Source organism: Peromyscus californicus, unplaced genomic scaffold, assembly GCF_007827085.1.
Source record: "Peromyscus californicus insignis strain IS unplaced genomic scaffold, ASM782708v3 Scaffold_6__1_contigs__length_162567912, whole genome shotgun sequence".
Lineage (NCBI taxonomy): Eukaryota > Metazoa > Chordata > Mammalia > Rodentia > Cricetidae > Peromyscus > Peromyscus californicus.
Window position 1 is genome coordinate 49798537 of NW_026294584.1, and position 16611 is coordinate 49815147.

Here is a 16611-nt window from a genome sequence, read left to right on the forward strand (position 1 = left end):
GTCCTTCTACATTGTTCTCTAGAGATTCAGTACATCTCCAGCCATTTCAGCTGGGAATACTGAAGTGGCGAGTACTCACTGCCACGGATATTAGGGGGATTAGAGCTATAAAAGAGGAAATCAATGTTTCAGTTCTGTTCTGGGGAGAATAATCATATTTGACCTTAAATTAATAGGTGGCTGGTCATGATGGAAATAAGCATAAAAGTCTTTGGTAACTTAAGTTATTTGTAAGGTATTTGTAGCTTTAGAAAGAAAAATTAAAATTTCTAATGGTTTATGCATGTAGAATATAGAAAATAAATAATAAAATTGTGTTAGTCAAAGGGAAACAGTAATGCACCTCTAAAGACAATCATGGTTCCCAAAGGGAGCTACCTGTATTCTTGTAGAACTGATGCCTGCAGAAAAGGAGCTGTATCAATTTGGAAAACAGTCAAACAACGGACTTAGCATTTCAAGTCACAGAGCTTTAGAAGAAAAATAAGCTGTTTATTTTACAAAGGACCATTTTGTTCTTATTTAATTAATGTCTCAATTTGATTAAATGAAAGTCTAGTAGCATGTATGAAGAAACAAGGACTGCAGCGCTGGCCACGGCTCACTCAGTGAAGTGCTTGCTATGCAGCAAGCACGAGGACCTGAGTTTGATCCCCAAGACCCACATAAAAGAAAAGCTAGACATGGTGGCATAAGCATGTGACGCCAGCACAAGCAAGGGGAGACAATCAAATTCCTGGATCTTGTTGACTAGCAAGCCCAGCCTACCCTGCAAGTCCCAGGTTCCAGTGAAATATCCTGCCTCAAAAACTAGGTGGATGGTCCTTGAAGAACCAAACCTGAAGTTGATCTCTGGATGTGCATACATACATCACACACACACACACACACACACACACACACACACACACACACACACACTACAAGAGGGAGAGAGGGAGGGAGGGAGGGAGAGAGAGAGAGAGAGAGAGAGAGAGAGAGAGAGAGAGAGAGAGAGAGAATGAATCCTGGCTCCCACTGACTCTCTATTGCACATTGAAGAGTCCTGAGTAAACAAAGGCATCCAGTACTACAAGACTGAGTACCTTCTCTTTGCCAAAGCAGAAGCTTTGAAAACCTACAGAAAAGAGGGTGGCTGTTTGAACATGGAGGGAAGGAAGAGGCAAGAAGAAGGAAGGGGTAATGTGCAGGACTGGAAAGGACTATAAAAAGCTATATAAGCAATGTACACTTAGCTTTGAGCCGTTCTCTGACCCCAATCTCCCTTCACACAACACAGGGGCTCGTTAGTTAGTTTTTGAGCTGAACAAAAAGAAAGCAAGGGAAAAAACTCAGTGGGCCCCAAAGCAATTCAAAAGGACATGGATTAGTGGGGGAGACTAACCGTGGGAGGGAGAGGGAGCTGTGAGAGTAATCAGAATGCATTGTAACATGTATGATGTTATCAAGAAAGGTATTTATAAAAAAGAAGCAAGAAGTGGAGAGGTATTGAAACAACAGAAAAAGAATTACTATGCCTACAGAACCTATGAAAATATTGGTTCTCCCTCTTTGTTTCATAAATAAGATCCTGACATTGGGAGTGGAGTGGCACTTGGGGCACAGAGCCTAGCGTGGTCTGCCAACACCATAACGCATGCTCCTACACCTAGGCCTCTGTCCACTGGTACACTGAACTCACTGTGGGTTGAGCTCGATTAGGCACCATGACACCCACAGAAGGTGGCCGAAAACACTGTTCCCAAGTTTGTAGTGCTGTGGGAACAGTGATGGATAAGGACATAATTCTGTATGATTTGCTGAACACGAACATTTTAAGCCATTTTTTTTTTCTCCTTGACAAAGAAGGCCAACAGTTGTAATGTTCACCTCTGTAGTGAGGGTTACAGCTTTTAAAAGGCTTTATAAATAGATGGTAGGGGTAGTTTTTCAACACTTCTGCGACTTCACATAAATACACACACACACACACACACAGACTATTCAGAAGGAAATTTCTGTTAAGGGTAAACCTGACCTTTGAAGTTGCTCATGGGAAGCTCTGTTAATACATCATATTTCAGGTGAGAAGGACAGATCAAGGAGCCATGAAGTAGTGTTTTCTTTCAGGACAGATCACAAGGAAGGGAAGACTGAGAAGAACTATTAGCAATTTCAACTTGGAAAAACAAATGAGTTTGGATTTTCATACTATTGAATGCTCCCTTGGCTGCAGTGGACTGTCCTGATTGTAAAAAAAAAAAAAAAAAAAAAAAAAAAGTAAACAAAACTACAATAATGAACCTTTATACGGTCTTGAAACCCACACTCAGAAGCTCAAACAACAGCTCCGCTTACGTTTTCAAGACTATATAGAACTCTTCTCAGAATGTAAGTGATCATAAAAAATAGGAGAGAGAAAGAAAGCTGTGAGAAGATGAGGTCATTATTTTTAAACGTTTATGTAAAATCCCATTTGGCACACGCACCCAATAAATCAAGACAGCAGAAGAAATCCCCAGGGCATATGCCATGCAAAGATATGAACCAATCAATCAGCAGGAGAGGGTAGGTAAGACCTGTGGCTAGCAGTACAGTAGAGGGAGATCTTGTGGAGGATGGGAAATTTAAATCGACTATGCCTGAGAAGTAAAATTAATTGGTGAAGAAGATTTGGAAAGGCCTTACGAGGGAAGAATCTGAACCAAAACATGGAACTTGAAACTACAGTACTTGAGAGAAGCTGCAAAGAGTGCTGAGTGGGAGGCAGCCCCACATCACATCTACGTGCGTGCGTGCGTAGCTTCACAGGCCACGGAAGTGAGTGCTTGTATGCCAAGATTAGGTACTTGGACTGGCACTTCTTAGGGACCTGTCACCATCTTCCAGGTGGTAAGAAGCAAACAGAAGAGTTAAAATCAGATCACAGGAGCATCTAAACGTCCTGCAGCAGGCCAGCCTGCTTCTTCTCCCCTTCTGAAATCCGAGTCATGGCTTGCTCTTAAGTCATTTACCACCAATCCTCTACGCAGGGCCTCCTTCAGCTTCTACCTTCTATCACTCATGAGTGATGCTGTTTGTTTCTGAGGCTCTCCAGCAGCCTCTCAGTTTGATATCCCCATAAGTATGTAGAAGATTGTGTAAAAGAATCATAACCACAAATATTTTCCATTGTGTTGGATATGGAAAGCATGGGCACTTATTTTAAGCCAAGGAACATACCCAAGGGTAGCTATTCTGTAAACATTTTTAGAAACAAGGCTCTCCTCTCTCCCCTGATTAATGTCCTTCCTTATGAACATTGTTGTTTAAGATCTCTCCTGCATAAAGACAGCCCGAGTCCATTAATATTCAACTCCAGGAAATAACCTTGTGAACGATCAGGCTTAAAAACAAAATAATGAGCTGTTATGATTACAGCGTTATTCTTTATTTCTTGAACTCTGAGTTTCCCCTTTGGTTTTCACATAGATCCTTCATAATGAAAATGAATGCTTCAAATTTCCAGAAGCAAAGGGAACTTCAATTTTTAATATATCACAAAGGTTACTAGGTTGATGACTAAGTTCTTTGGAAAAATAAATTGTATAAACTTACATAGTCAGATAGGAAAGGGTAGAGAGCATTTTTAGAGGTGAAATGGCTTATTTTTCTCACTATACTATGCCTTCAAGTAAATGGCTGTTCATACTCACCCCAAGATAGACTAATAAGACTGCCAGGAGGGCACTTGTCTTTCTCACAGCCGTTCTTTGAGAACCTGGATTCATAAGAGCTTGGGTGCACTCAGACATCCACATAGAAGAAAAGTATGACTTCTACTACAGAGAATCTCCAAAAGGAGAAGAGGATGCCTACAATTGGAAAGTTCGTATCCCTCCAAAATTCACCTGGAAACCTTATTGACATGGCGTAGGTGATAGGAGGTGGTGAGTCCTCCAGGGAAGTGATTAGATCATGAGCCTCTGCCTTTGTGAACGACATTGATGCCCTTATAGAAGACAGGAGAATGAGCTGCTGAGTCTCTCCATCTTCTCTGTCTGGGCAGAGGACAGAGCCCCCATTTCTGTGTTGTTCTAGCATGTCATGATGCAGAAAGTAGTTATCCCTTGGAAATAGAGAGGGAGCCTGTGCTAGACATGAATTTTCCTAGCACCTAGATCCTAGACTTCTCAAACTCTAGATCGGGAGAAATAAAATTCTCATGAAAGAAAGGATACTGTAATCTTAAGAGCTCATTATGGATGCAACTTGTAGTATTTTGTTATACAGCAGTAATCGATTTAGAGCCCTTATGATCCCCTCATGTTAGGCCTTGTTTAAGACAATGAGGATATAGTAATATAAAAGCAAAATTCATTCTCTCCTGAAATTTACAATTAACCAAAAAGTACAAACAAGATCTGACTTTATACAGGCAGGCAGATATGGTAAATATGTTGTGATTCATATTGCTCAGATATCAGTCTTATGTTCAGCTAGCTATAGTCCTGGGCAAATCTGCTTACCAAGATTCAGTTCTTTCATGGAAAACTGAAAATTAAAAACAGAATATTTTGAGGCTCTGTTTTGCAAATTGTGATGATTTGTCTTAAATGTCAACTCACTAGAAACTAGAATCACCTGGGAAAAGTCTCAGCTGAGAAATTACCTAGGTAAATTTGGCCTGTGGATATGTCTGTGAGGTATTGGCTTGACTGTTAACTGACCCCACCCACTGTGGTGGCACCATTTTATTGGCAGGGCCCTAAATTATAGAAAAGTCAAGAAAGCTAGCTGAGCATATGGAGAAGGCAGCATGGGTGAATTCATGCCTCTCTACTCTTCCCAGGAGTCTAAAGCACACACATGGGTGACTGTCCCACAATGATGGAATTTCAAACCAAAGAAAGTCCATTTTTCCTCCCCTATGCTTCTTCTGGTCAACGTGTTTTACCACAGCAACAAAATGAAATTAGAACAGCAAGAAACTCAAGATCAGAGAATCTACTTGACAGAATACTGAGACTTACTCATGTCTCCAACCTGGCCACAGAGAAAAACATTTTAGATAAAGGAAAATTATAACACAAGAATTTGGTGTATGGTTACTTCTGAAGGAAAAGTTTAAGTTGTTATTCTTGATTTGCCAACAAAAATAGTTAGGAATAAAAGGTATAAAGAACGTGGCAGACTGGAGAGATGGCTCAGAGGATAAGAGCACTGGCTGCTCTTTCAGAGGTCCCGAGTTCAATTCCGGGTAACCACATTGTGGCTTACAACCATCTATAATGAGATCTAGTGCCCTCTTCTGGTGGGCAGGGATACATGCAGACAGGATACTGTATACATAATAGATAAATAAATCTTTTTTAAAAAAAGAATGTTGCAAAGGCACACATATGTATGTTTTTTTTTTTTTTACTTTGAATTGCGTGTCTATGTATGTTAGTACGTGCACATGAATGCAGGGCCAACAGAGGCCAGGAGATGGCATCAGATCCCCTGGAATTAGACTTACAGGTGGCTATGAACCACACAACATAGGTGCTGGGAACCAAAAATGGTTCTTTTGGAAGAGCAGCAACTACTCTCAACCTCTGAGTCATCTCTCCAGCCCTGATGCAATTCTTAACAAATCAAATGAAAGACCTGCACACTATATATGGAACAAAATCAAAACCCTCCACACAAAAATATTTTTAAGACTAATATGTAATCCCCAATTATTGTTCAGTCTTAAAAGTAACATATAATGACCTAGCTCATTATCATCTTCTCATGGTAGCAACCATCCAAATGCTTAAAAGTATGGTAGAAAAAATTAAAAGGAAAAAGTATGAACAAAGAATGATGTGTGAAAATCTCAAAAGATAAGTTAGTTGATTCACTGGGAGTAATAACCATGGATTTGGAAAGCTGTACATAGCTTTAAATCTACATTTCCCTGTCGAGAGCAAGGATCACAACTACCTAGTTAGTAGAAATGTTCTGTGTCCTCCACCTGTCTTTGTCTGAAATCTAACTCTTATTTCACAGATGTAAAACAAAGGACTTAGAACAGGAACTGTCATTTCCCAAATCTCACAGACAGCAAAAGATCAAAGATACAGATGAGTTTTGTTTCCATTATTTTCCACCCCTCTCTCTCCTAAGGTCAAGTGATTTTCACCATAATGATCTGGCTGGTTTGTTCTGTACTTGGACCGCGATGCCTCCAAATTAAAACAAAAGACCTATTAAACAGTAAAGTCAATGTGTAGTTTTAAGCTCAACCTCTTTTTGTGTAAATGGAAACACTGTATGATGAACAGACCCAAGGCAAATGTTAGGTGCAGAGTTTGTTCAGTCTGGTGAGGACTGAAATTTTCAGACATTCCCTGGATTCAGTCATGTCTCTAGAGAGATTTTTCCTCATAGCTTTTCCTGTGTTTACTTGATCAGAAACACTCGGTCCAGTTTTTCTGTTTGTGAGCAGCCAGTCATCACACATGAGTAACAATCTGTGCAAGCTTAGCTTGCAATGATGGAATTTAGTATAATCATCGAACACAGCAAAGGTAATCTAACACGCTCTTAATGGTATGGACAGCCACTGTGAATTATGCTAATTAGGCATAAATGGGAAGCAGCTCAGGAAAATGATTGCAATTAATATTATTTTACATAGACGCACTGAACAAGTCCAAGATGGGGTGAGGAAAAGGAGAAATCAGATATCTCTAAAGACCTCTGCATTTTAATCTGGGCCTAAGGGAATGTCTGGCAATCAGAACAGGATAGGAGACAAGTGATTTTCTTTTTTTTAATAATAAGAGCTAAAGTACAGAAGTTGCATTGAGAAAAACAGATCTACTGAAGGGATTCACAGCTGTTCTTATAATAACACACAGGCCTGCATCAGCTGTTATTGCACAGCAAGCAATCTCAGAACACCTTGGTTTAGGACACAGCTGTTTATTTGGTTCAAATCCATGTGCTGTGTGTGCTGTGGACAGAGGTGTTCAGAGCAAGTCTGTCTCTGTCCCACTGGACGCCGCTGATCTGTCCACTGTCAGTGTGACCACACACAGGGCTCTGACAACGTGGAGCTGGCTTTATTGGAGCGTATGGTTGATCTCACTTGTCCTCACAGAGGCTGTTCCAGCTTCCTTGGGAAATGATGGCTAGTTCCAAAAGCCACCGTGGCAGGGAGCCCATGGGAGGAAGCTCCCCATACCTTGGGGGTCCTGAACCCTTCTTCCCGCTGAAGTTCTGGTTTAGCCATAATCAAGGAGGGCAGACTCGAGTTCACTGGACATAGTCACCCTGCAAGATGCATGCACAAATGCAGGTGATGCTGACTGTGTTTGTTATCCCACGCTTTCACCTCAGAGACCAGGACTGTGATACGCTTGACTTGGAATGCTGATTTAGACTTTTAACTAATATTGAAAAGTGACTCTGACCTTTGTGGCCTGTGTCACTTGTGGGGACATATTACACATCTAATGTCATGTGTTTTATCATGTGTGCTTCAGCAGAAATAAAGTTTAAAAGGCCAATAAATGCATATTTGAAGGAGTATCTTCTGGAGAGGAAGAAAGAATGGCAATAACTGACAGATTTATTTTCCAAAAGTGGTATTAGAACATCTCTCTTCCTGCATATACATCTTGCAATGTGGTTTTGACACTCTTCCTAGTGAGATCTGGGGTTTGTGTCACCCTTCTCTTGAATATGGGCAAGCCAGAATTTCAGTGAAAAGAATGGTTCAGGACCCCCAAGTATGGGGAGCTTCCTCCCATGGGCTCCCTGCCACGGTGGCTTTTGGAACTAGCCATCATTTCCCAAGGAAGCTGGAACAGCCTCTGTGAGGACAAGTGAGATCAACCATACGCTCCAATAAAGCCAGCTCCACGTTGTCAGAGCCCTGTGTGTGGTCACACTGACAGTGGACAGATCAGCGGCGTCCAGTGGGACAGAGACAGACTTGCTCTGAACACCTCTGTCCACAGCACACACAGCACATGGATTTGAACCAAATAAACAGCTGCGTCCTAAACTTACTATAAGAACAGCCATGAATCTCTTCAGTAGATCTGTTTTTCTCAGTGCAACTTCTGTACTTTAGTTCTTATTATTAAAAAAAAAGAAAATCACTTGTCGCCTATCCTGTTCTGATTGTCAGACATTCCCTTAGGCCCAGATTAAAATGCAGAGGTTCTTTAGAGATATCTGATTTCTCCTTTTCCTCACCCCATCTTGGACTTGTTCAGTGCGTCTATGTAAAATAATATTAATTGCAATCATTTTCCTGAGCTGCTTCCCATTTATGCCTAATTAGCATAATTCACAGTGGCTGTCCATACCATTAAGCGCGTGTTAGATTACCTTTGCCGTGTTTGATGATTATACTAAATTCCATCATTGCAAGCTAAGCTTTCAGTTTGTTGCTCATGTGTGATGACTGGCTGCTCACAAACAGAAAAACTGGACCGAGTGTTTCTGATCAAGTAAACACAGGGAAAGCTACGTGGAGAAATCTCTCTGGAGAAGTAGACTATGGGGCAGCAGATGGTACAAACTTCCCATTGGCCAAGCAGGATGTCATACTGATTGATTAAGGAGACAGTGTGACCTATACTTGTGAACCAATTGAGTCAAGTGTGAACGCAGCATTTGTTTTGAGTTTGTCAATCATTCAGTGTTTTCACTGACACAAAAGGAATTGGACCCTTAAACTGTATATTAACTTTTCTTAACTTTATGTTTTGTCATTTCAAGCAGGATAAATTAGTGTACTTGTTGGTTGACTTATAAATTTAGTTCAAGATATGTTCTGGCCCCAGTGTCTTCTTAGTTACCAGTGTGAGATAGAACTTCTCTGATTTCCCCCTTTTTCCTCCACCAATATTTCCATTCATTATAGTATAATTCAGTGGTTCTCAACCTTCTTAATTCTGTGACCTTTTAATACAGTTCCTCAGGTTGTGGTGACCCCAACCATAAAAGTATTTTTGTTGCTACTTCAGAACTCTAATTTTGCTACTGTTATGAATTATAATGTAAAAATCTATGTTTTCTAACGGTCTTAGGTGATCCCTAGGAAAGGGTCATTCAACCCCCAAAGGGTCACAACCCAGAGGTGGAGAACAGTCCTTGAGTTTTATTACCGGTGTGTCCTCCAGTTGAAGAAATACCGTCTAAAATATGCAAGCACATATTTCATGTCACTCATCATCATTTTCATTATAGGAACTAAACATTAGCAGCATCTAATACTTCAGTGATCTTATATCCAAAGCACGGCCTGTGCCATATCTACTTCAGAGTGTATAAACATTTATGGGAGACATAGGCAGGCTTCGTTTCCCTCTAATGATAGACCTAATCCTCAAATTCAATTAGCTCCTAGTAATTGCATGCATGAGTGTATATGGGTTCTTTCCATCTGCTGTTGCAATCCTTTTGAAACCCCTATGAGAATGGAAGAAGTTTTCTGTCTGGACAAAAATAGAAATGCAACCATCTAGTGTTCCCTCCAGCAGAAAAACTCTACCTTGCTGCCAGGGGACCAGAATGTGCCCTCTTTGGAAGTCCATTCACCCCTTTTATTCACCACTGGAATTGGCTGTAAACAGTGCAGCGACCAGATGTTTCCTAGCAGCATCTCATTTGGTATTTTGTTGTTGTGAAAGTGTTAGTTGTTCTGTGTGTTTAAATCCCAGCACTGCAGTTAAGCCAAAGGTATGCAGAACGTGCTTTTATACCCCCTTACTTTAATGATGCTACAGCTTTCTCTGAAAACTTTATGGTATGAGAAATTAATAAAGTACTGAGTGTGTATATGGTTGACCCCATTGCCAGTGGTCTACCTGGTTATCACTTCTCTTGGTTTCTAACTAGGGACTGTGGGAGACATTAAAGGGAGTAAAAGAAAGGCCTCCTGGGCTGGAATTCAATTCAGTGTTAGTGTCCATGCTTAACATGTACAAGGCCCTGGGTTTGAGCCTCAGTACCACAAAGAAAAAGAGAAAAGGAGAGAGGGAGGGAGGGAGGGAGGGAGGGAGGGAGGGAGGGAACATCCTCCACTGGCATCTGATTTTACCTGCAAGTCAATTTCCCAGTTGCAGAGATTTTCTACATCCCTTTGAAAATTTAATTGTGCTTATTTGGTGTATCCAAAGATTCCAAGACCAGAAATACCTACATTAGAAGTCAAATCAGAACTCTATATGAAGTCATGATGCATGTTATTCTGTTAAAACACAGGGAGTAAGTCTTGGATATCTGGATTAAATCCAAATTCACAGGCTACCTAATTTGCTTTGAGAGCTGATTCACAAAAACCTCCATAGGTTAAGGGGCCACTGGAGCACACACCCTTCATCATTCACGGTGTCAGCTTCAGTCAGCTGTGTAAAAGATGTCACAGCAGTCACAAGAGGGGTCAGCAGGGTTCTTGGAAATACCCTCTGGCCGACCTCTACAACTCAACTAGCAAGTGAATTGAATACTTTCTCCAGTGCTAAATTAATGGCATCATGCTCGGGTATAATGGTCACTACATTTTTTTCTTCTGTACCACCATCTGATACAATGCCCAACTACCCCTCAACTAGAAGAGAACATCCACTCATGGCATCAATATCACAGAGTCCCATTAACTCCTCTGTGCAGTAAATTATAAATTTGTACAAACAGGGAGGGGTTTTGTTTTTTGTTTTTGTATTTTTAAAGGGCTTAACCTGATTATAATACCTTACTTAACTTCTGAACCCCAAGTAATTACAGTAGACAATAACACTCTTTTCTTTCTTAACATTTGAATGAAGTAATGCAAATTAAGATGCTGAGCATATTGCAAACCGATTTGGATAAGATATGCAACACGAATGCCAGTATTCTCTGAAGTTCCTATCTCCTCCTATAATGTTGAGAGGATTTCATTTAAATTGGCTCACTTTGTTTATTTTTGCTTCTCAATCATTTGGATGAGAAAGCTATAATCCTGAGAGTGAGAGTATTAACATAAAGCCCTGCTCAGCCTCACTAAGGAGTGGAAGGTACCACATAGCAGGCAAGGCTGTGCTGACCCACAGCTCCTCTTGGCTTTTACAGAGCTGACAGAAAGCAGAACGGGGGCTCCGGCTTCACCCCTTCCCTCAGGCTGGCATGCCTTCTGTGATTGGCCTCTGTGAATTTATTTGCTCTATTTTAACAGTGCCCTTCAGGACCTCTAGAAGGAATTCAAGTTGAGAAAAGTATACAAGCAGTACATTCAGAACTAACTGCTGATGGAGCCTGAAAAGGAGGATGGTTTTTGGCTTTGACCATACGTCAACACTGCAGGGGAAAGGAAATGGGGTTTAAGGCCAGGATTCAAGTAAGAGTGTGTTCTAGAGTTCTGGAAGATTATAGGTTTATGGGTCAAATGGCTATCGGGTTGGACACTAAGCACCTTATCAGTCTCTAACACAACTGACCACTCTCTCTAAAATGAGGCATTTTTAATAAAAAAAAAAAAGCAGTATTAAAACATCTCTCATTGGAACCAAAATGAAGCCAAGGAAGAGTAAATACAGCAAGAGTTACTTTCAGAAACAGATGTCAGCAAAATATATATAAAAAATGTGTAAATTTTGAAAAACAGTAAGGTAAGGACAGATGAGGTAATCAGTGCTGGCAACTGCTATAAATATATATATATTTTCCCCATAGGAGCACATGATAGTCATTGGAAGAGCAAAAAGATTTAGAATATCTAACCCAAGAAAAGTAAAAATTAATTGTTAACTTTCATTACCTACTAAGCTGTCTAAGCAACAATATGCCTAAGAAACAAGAGCAGTGTGACAAATGGTGTGAGCATGCTCACGAGAGAAATGTCAGCTAGATTTCAGTATAGCAGGAAGTCATCAGTGACACTCATGAAGGGCTGGATTTTATGGCCCAGTTGTCATAAAGTGAAATAAAGACTAGACCTTCACAGGAATTCAAACATCCTTCAGAAAGAAAAGACAAGGGAGAAAGTTAACCCCTGGATTCCCACACAGCCAGATGTGTCCACAGAGCATTAAAGGACCAGCCGTGTAGGGCAGAGCTGCCTGGCAGGATGAAGAAGTTGTGCAGGAGAGGAAAGTTTTCTCCAGCAGAAAAGATGGGAGAGGGTGGCTAGCACAGAAGCGTGGAGGAAGTGCATCACCTGACAAAGGAGAGGGAGGGCAAGAAAGGGATGAAGACAGGACACTTCATCAAGTGAGAAGTTGGAGCCCAAAGTCTCTTCTTCCACCCCATCACCACCATGTAGCGCTCCCCCAGGAATTTCATTTTCATAATATAATCTTGGCCAAGAATACCACCTTCTTCCTAAAAGTTAAAAAAACATACAAAGTATATTAAAATACCTAAGTCTGAAAGGTGCCTGGTTAATCGGAGTGCTGAGGAAGAGTAGCATCATAGGAGGTCCATCCTTTCTGAGGACGGGAAGGCAGAGTGGTGTGAGATGAGGAAGGTAATGTGGTGATCTATTGTGTATCCTAATAAAGCTTGCCTGAGGATCAAAGATCAGAATAAGCCACTAGATTAAACATAGAGGCCAGGCAGTGGTGGCACAAACCTTTAATCCTAGCACTCAGGAGACAGAGATCTGTCTGGATCTCTGTGAGTTCAAAGCTACTCTGGACTACATGAGATTGACTCAGTCTAGGAGAGAACACAGAGTCAGGCAGTGATGGCACACACCTTTATCCCAGTACTGGGAAGCACACACACCTTTTAATCCCAGGAAGTGATAGCTGGGCGGAGAAAGGTATATAAGGTGTAAGGAGACAGGAACTAAAGGCTGAAGCATCCCTTTTCGGCTAGACCCCTTTCAGCTGAGGAATCAGAGGATTTCAGTCAGAGGATTCGTGGAATTGGTGAGGTGAGATGTGGCAGTGGTTTGCTCCTTTGTCTCTCTGATCTTTCAGCATTTACCCCAATATCTAGTTCTGGGTTTTTTTATTAAGACCATTTAGGAATTCGTGTTACAAGGTCTGATGATTGGAGGGACACACAGGAAGACAGTTCAGTTAACAGGGACACTGATGGTATAAGGTTCTTTGTGTACTCTGATACAACTTTTGGCCCAATGGCCCAAACAATTTCCTTCACTTGCTAGGATGAAAGGTAACAGACATGTCTGTCAGTAGATGAGAAGTGAGCAGACTCTATTGGATTATAAACTATCCTTTTAAAAATGAACAGAGGAATGGATATTGCTAACTTGCAGGGGAAACAACCAGTGGGAAGCCCCCTAGAGCGTTTACACACTGGCAAAGCCGGTTGCCTCTCCGTGGTGAAGTGTTGCAGTGGCATCCTGGCTTGCTAACATCAGCCCAGGCATCACCCTGGCACCTGTATGCAGAAATCCACACACGGGGCTTAGGGGCCAGCACACAAGTGTCTGCCCAACACTTCTTCAAAGTGTAGGTGTCCTGTTTGCTTTTCCCTCAGGTGTTACATCACTGACATTCTTCCCTAGCTCAGAGCCACACACACACACACACACACACACACACACACACACACACACACACACGGAGCTGAACGGGACTTTCAAGGCAGCCAGTGCAGCCTGATCCATGGATAAATTAAGAACAAAGAGGAATGCTTTGTTAAGGGTTACCCAGCCTATGGAGGGCTCTTCCCTCTTCAGACCACGATACTTATCCTGGCCTGGCCTGCCTTCAAAGTGGCTAGCCATTACTTACAATGACAGAAGTCACCCTCTGCCTAGTGGGCTGTCACCTGAAAGAAATGTCTAGTCCTGGGAAATCTGCAAAATAACAGGTTTACTGATTAAGGCTGAAAGCCCATGTAAGTAGGACACAGGGGTTATACTTACAGAAGGATGTATTCCGATTTGACTATTAAACATTGATTGCCTCTCTCATACTTATACATTTTTCTTTCTTTCAATATTTGCAAGCATTTTATTTGTTAGGCTTAGATTTAGAAGGTTCACCTTTATTACCTAATCTAATGCTCACTAAGCCTATCATATATACACATAATTATTATCCTCCCAGTTTCCAAGATGGCGCCATAACATTAAACATGTTCAAGGCCACATAGCTAATTTGGAATAAAATCAGGGTCTATACCCAGGCTAGGAGAGTTTTATTAGACAGCCTAGCTCCCTAGTGAGGCAATACTCTACTTCCCTTATCTGGCTGCAGAGAGTGCCAAATACCACTACAGTATTGTTAGCTGATGACACCCGGTCCTCCGAAACAGACATTTTCATGATTGGTCCAAGAAGCTAAAGCTTCAGTAGCTTCCACACACCAAGTTTTTGGTTCTTGTGTGGGAAATGCAGAGAATCAAATTGCCTTTCTGAGGTAAAACAGACACATAATGACGAACTATTCCAGAGCAGTGATACTGACTGGCCAGGGAATGCTTTAGGATGTCAAGAAAAAAATCGTAAAATATACAACACCCAAACCTACCCAGAGAGGACCTGCAGGAGCATTGTGGAAAACCATTCAAGAAGCATTTAGTTGATATTATGATTTTGTCGCAGGTCTGGACAAATGAATCTATCTCTATGATTTTGTCGCAGGTCTGGACAAATGAATCTATCTCTAACCAAAATGGTCCAAGCCTAAATAGTTATAACAGACCACACAGGCAAGAAAAACATCCAGTGATTAAGAAAACAAACAAACAATGCTTCCAAGGCTGTGGTGTTACATACATACAATCCCAGCACTTAGGAGGCAGAAGCAGGAGGATCCAGAGTAGAAGGTCCGGCGTAGCTACATAGCTAGTCACAGGACAGCCTGGGGAACTCTCTATCAAAACAAAACAAATGCTTCCAAAGTACTAGAGCATACTGGTTAAGGTGATACATCTATGAATGACCTATTAGGGAATGACTGAAACAGTGTTATGCCTTTTGAATATGTTGCAAGTGATTACTGTTAGGTTTCAAACCTGGCAGGAATGGCTGAGCTGCCTATTTAACATATCAAAGCAGACTCTGGCCTCCAGGTTCCCCCTGCATTCCTCAGTCCCTACCTGTTACAGGGCCCTCTTGGCTGGCTGGCATACTCCGCCCTGTACTGTGAACTCTCCAGCCCAGGAGGCTAGGCTGTTCATCGCTATATAATCCAACCTGTAGCTGGAGAGCTTCTCTCCAGGTCCCGCCAAGCCCCCACAGCCCACTTATAAAATAAACACACAGACACTTATATTATTTAAATTATTTGGCCTAATGGCTCAGGCTTCTAGCTATCTAGTTCTTACATCTTAAATTAAGCCATTTCTGTTCATCTATATGCTGCCACGTATTCCATGGCTTTACCTGATGCCTTTACATGCTGCTCCCTGGACTGGTGTTTCCTGACTCAGCCTTCCTGTTCCCAGAATTCTCTTCTCTGCTTGTCCTGCCTATACTTCCTGCCTGGCTACTGGCCAATCAGCATTTTATTTATACAGAGTGATATCCACAGCACCAACCATTTTGGGTTACCCACTCTTTTTGTACCTTTGGGCCTCCTGGCTGCTGCACCTGCTTCCACTCTCTCTCCTCTCCCTTCACCCTCTCTCCTCATATGGCACAGCAAAGTCTGCCCCTGTCCACTCTGGACTCTGCCAGATGTCTCTGCCTCTGATTAGAATACACTATAATATCTATATTTATAATAAACTTTCTTCTCCACCATACCTGGGATCAGTAATGTCCTTTCCTTTCCTTTTTCTTTCTTTTTTTTTTCATTCAATTATCATAATGATTCAGGGAACATAACCATTGCAAGAGGAATGAGTAAATCAGCTTTACGAAGAGCACACTGGAGTTTTCTTGGAGTAGTAGGATTGAAATCACAAGGAAGAACAGAAATGGAATAACAATTATCCTCATCGAGGAACACATGACAAAAACTGCCACTGTGTCAACCCAGCACCATGGCTACACTGGATATTAATATGTCAAATCACATGTTTTCATACAATAAAAACCTTAAACAAATGGCTAGCTTCAATAAATAACCACACTTTAATTCTCCATTTCTTTTCTCATAAATGCGTAGATAGAATCCAAGGCTCAGAGCACCCATGTTTTCTTTTCAAAAGGCAGATTCATTTTTCTATGGGGGTAGAAGACTCTATGGTAACCATTTGTGCCAGGCATCAGGTCATGCGATGGTCTTTGATCTTATCCTTCCATGTAAACACAATCAGGAGGTTAACTCTGCCCTTCCAAACTCTCCATTTCCCTGCTACTTTCTTATTTTTCAGTATTTTCAAATCATTCCTTTAACTGTTCTCTGTGCCAGAAGGCAATCCACAGCACTGTTTTGAGTCAATCTTAGTAGAAAGCACTCCCCTCCCACAGCACACTGAACAATCAGCCTTCACAGATAGTTAGATAATTATCACCAACAAAGCACTCCAAAGAAACCCAAAGGTTCAAAAGGATCATATGCTTACAATCAAGGGAGGGGGAAGAGCATACTAGGGTCAGAACACATACAAAATAACATTAACCAGATTTTGGGAACCCTAGTGGGGAGCTGTTTTGTTCCCTTGCTTTATTTTTAACCAGAAGCGGATAATCTATTTTCCAGGGATTTGGGAAGGAAGACTAATAGGGTGGGTGCGCTGCTATTTCTATTTCTTCCT

At 41.4% G+C, this 16611-nt stretch overlaps 1 protein-coding gene across 3 annotated transcripts in view; it reads right to left on the reverse strand.

Annotated features, from left to right (window-relative positions):
• The window catches only part of Dgki (diacylglycerol kinase iota), a 450953-nt gene that overhangs the window by 20760 nt on the left and 413582 nt on the right, over positions 1-16611 (reverse strand). The gene's annotated exons all lie outside the window — the stretch shown is intronic.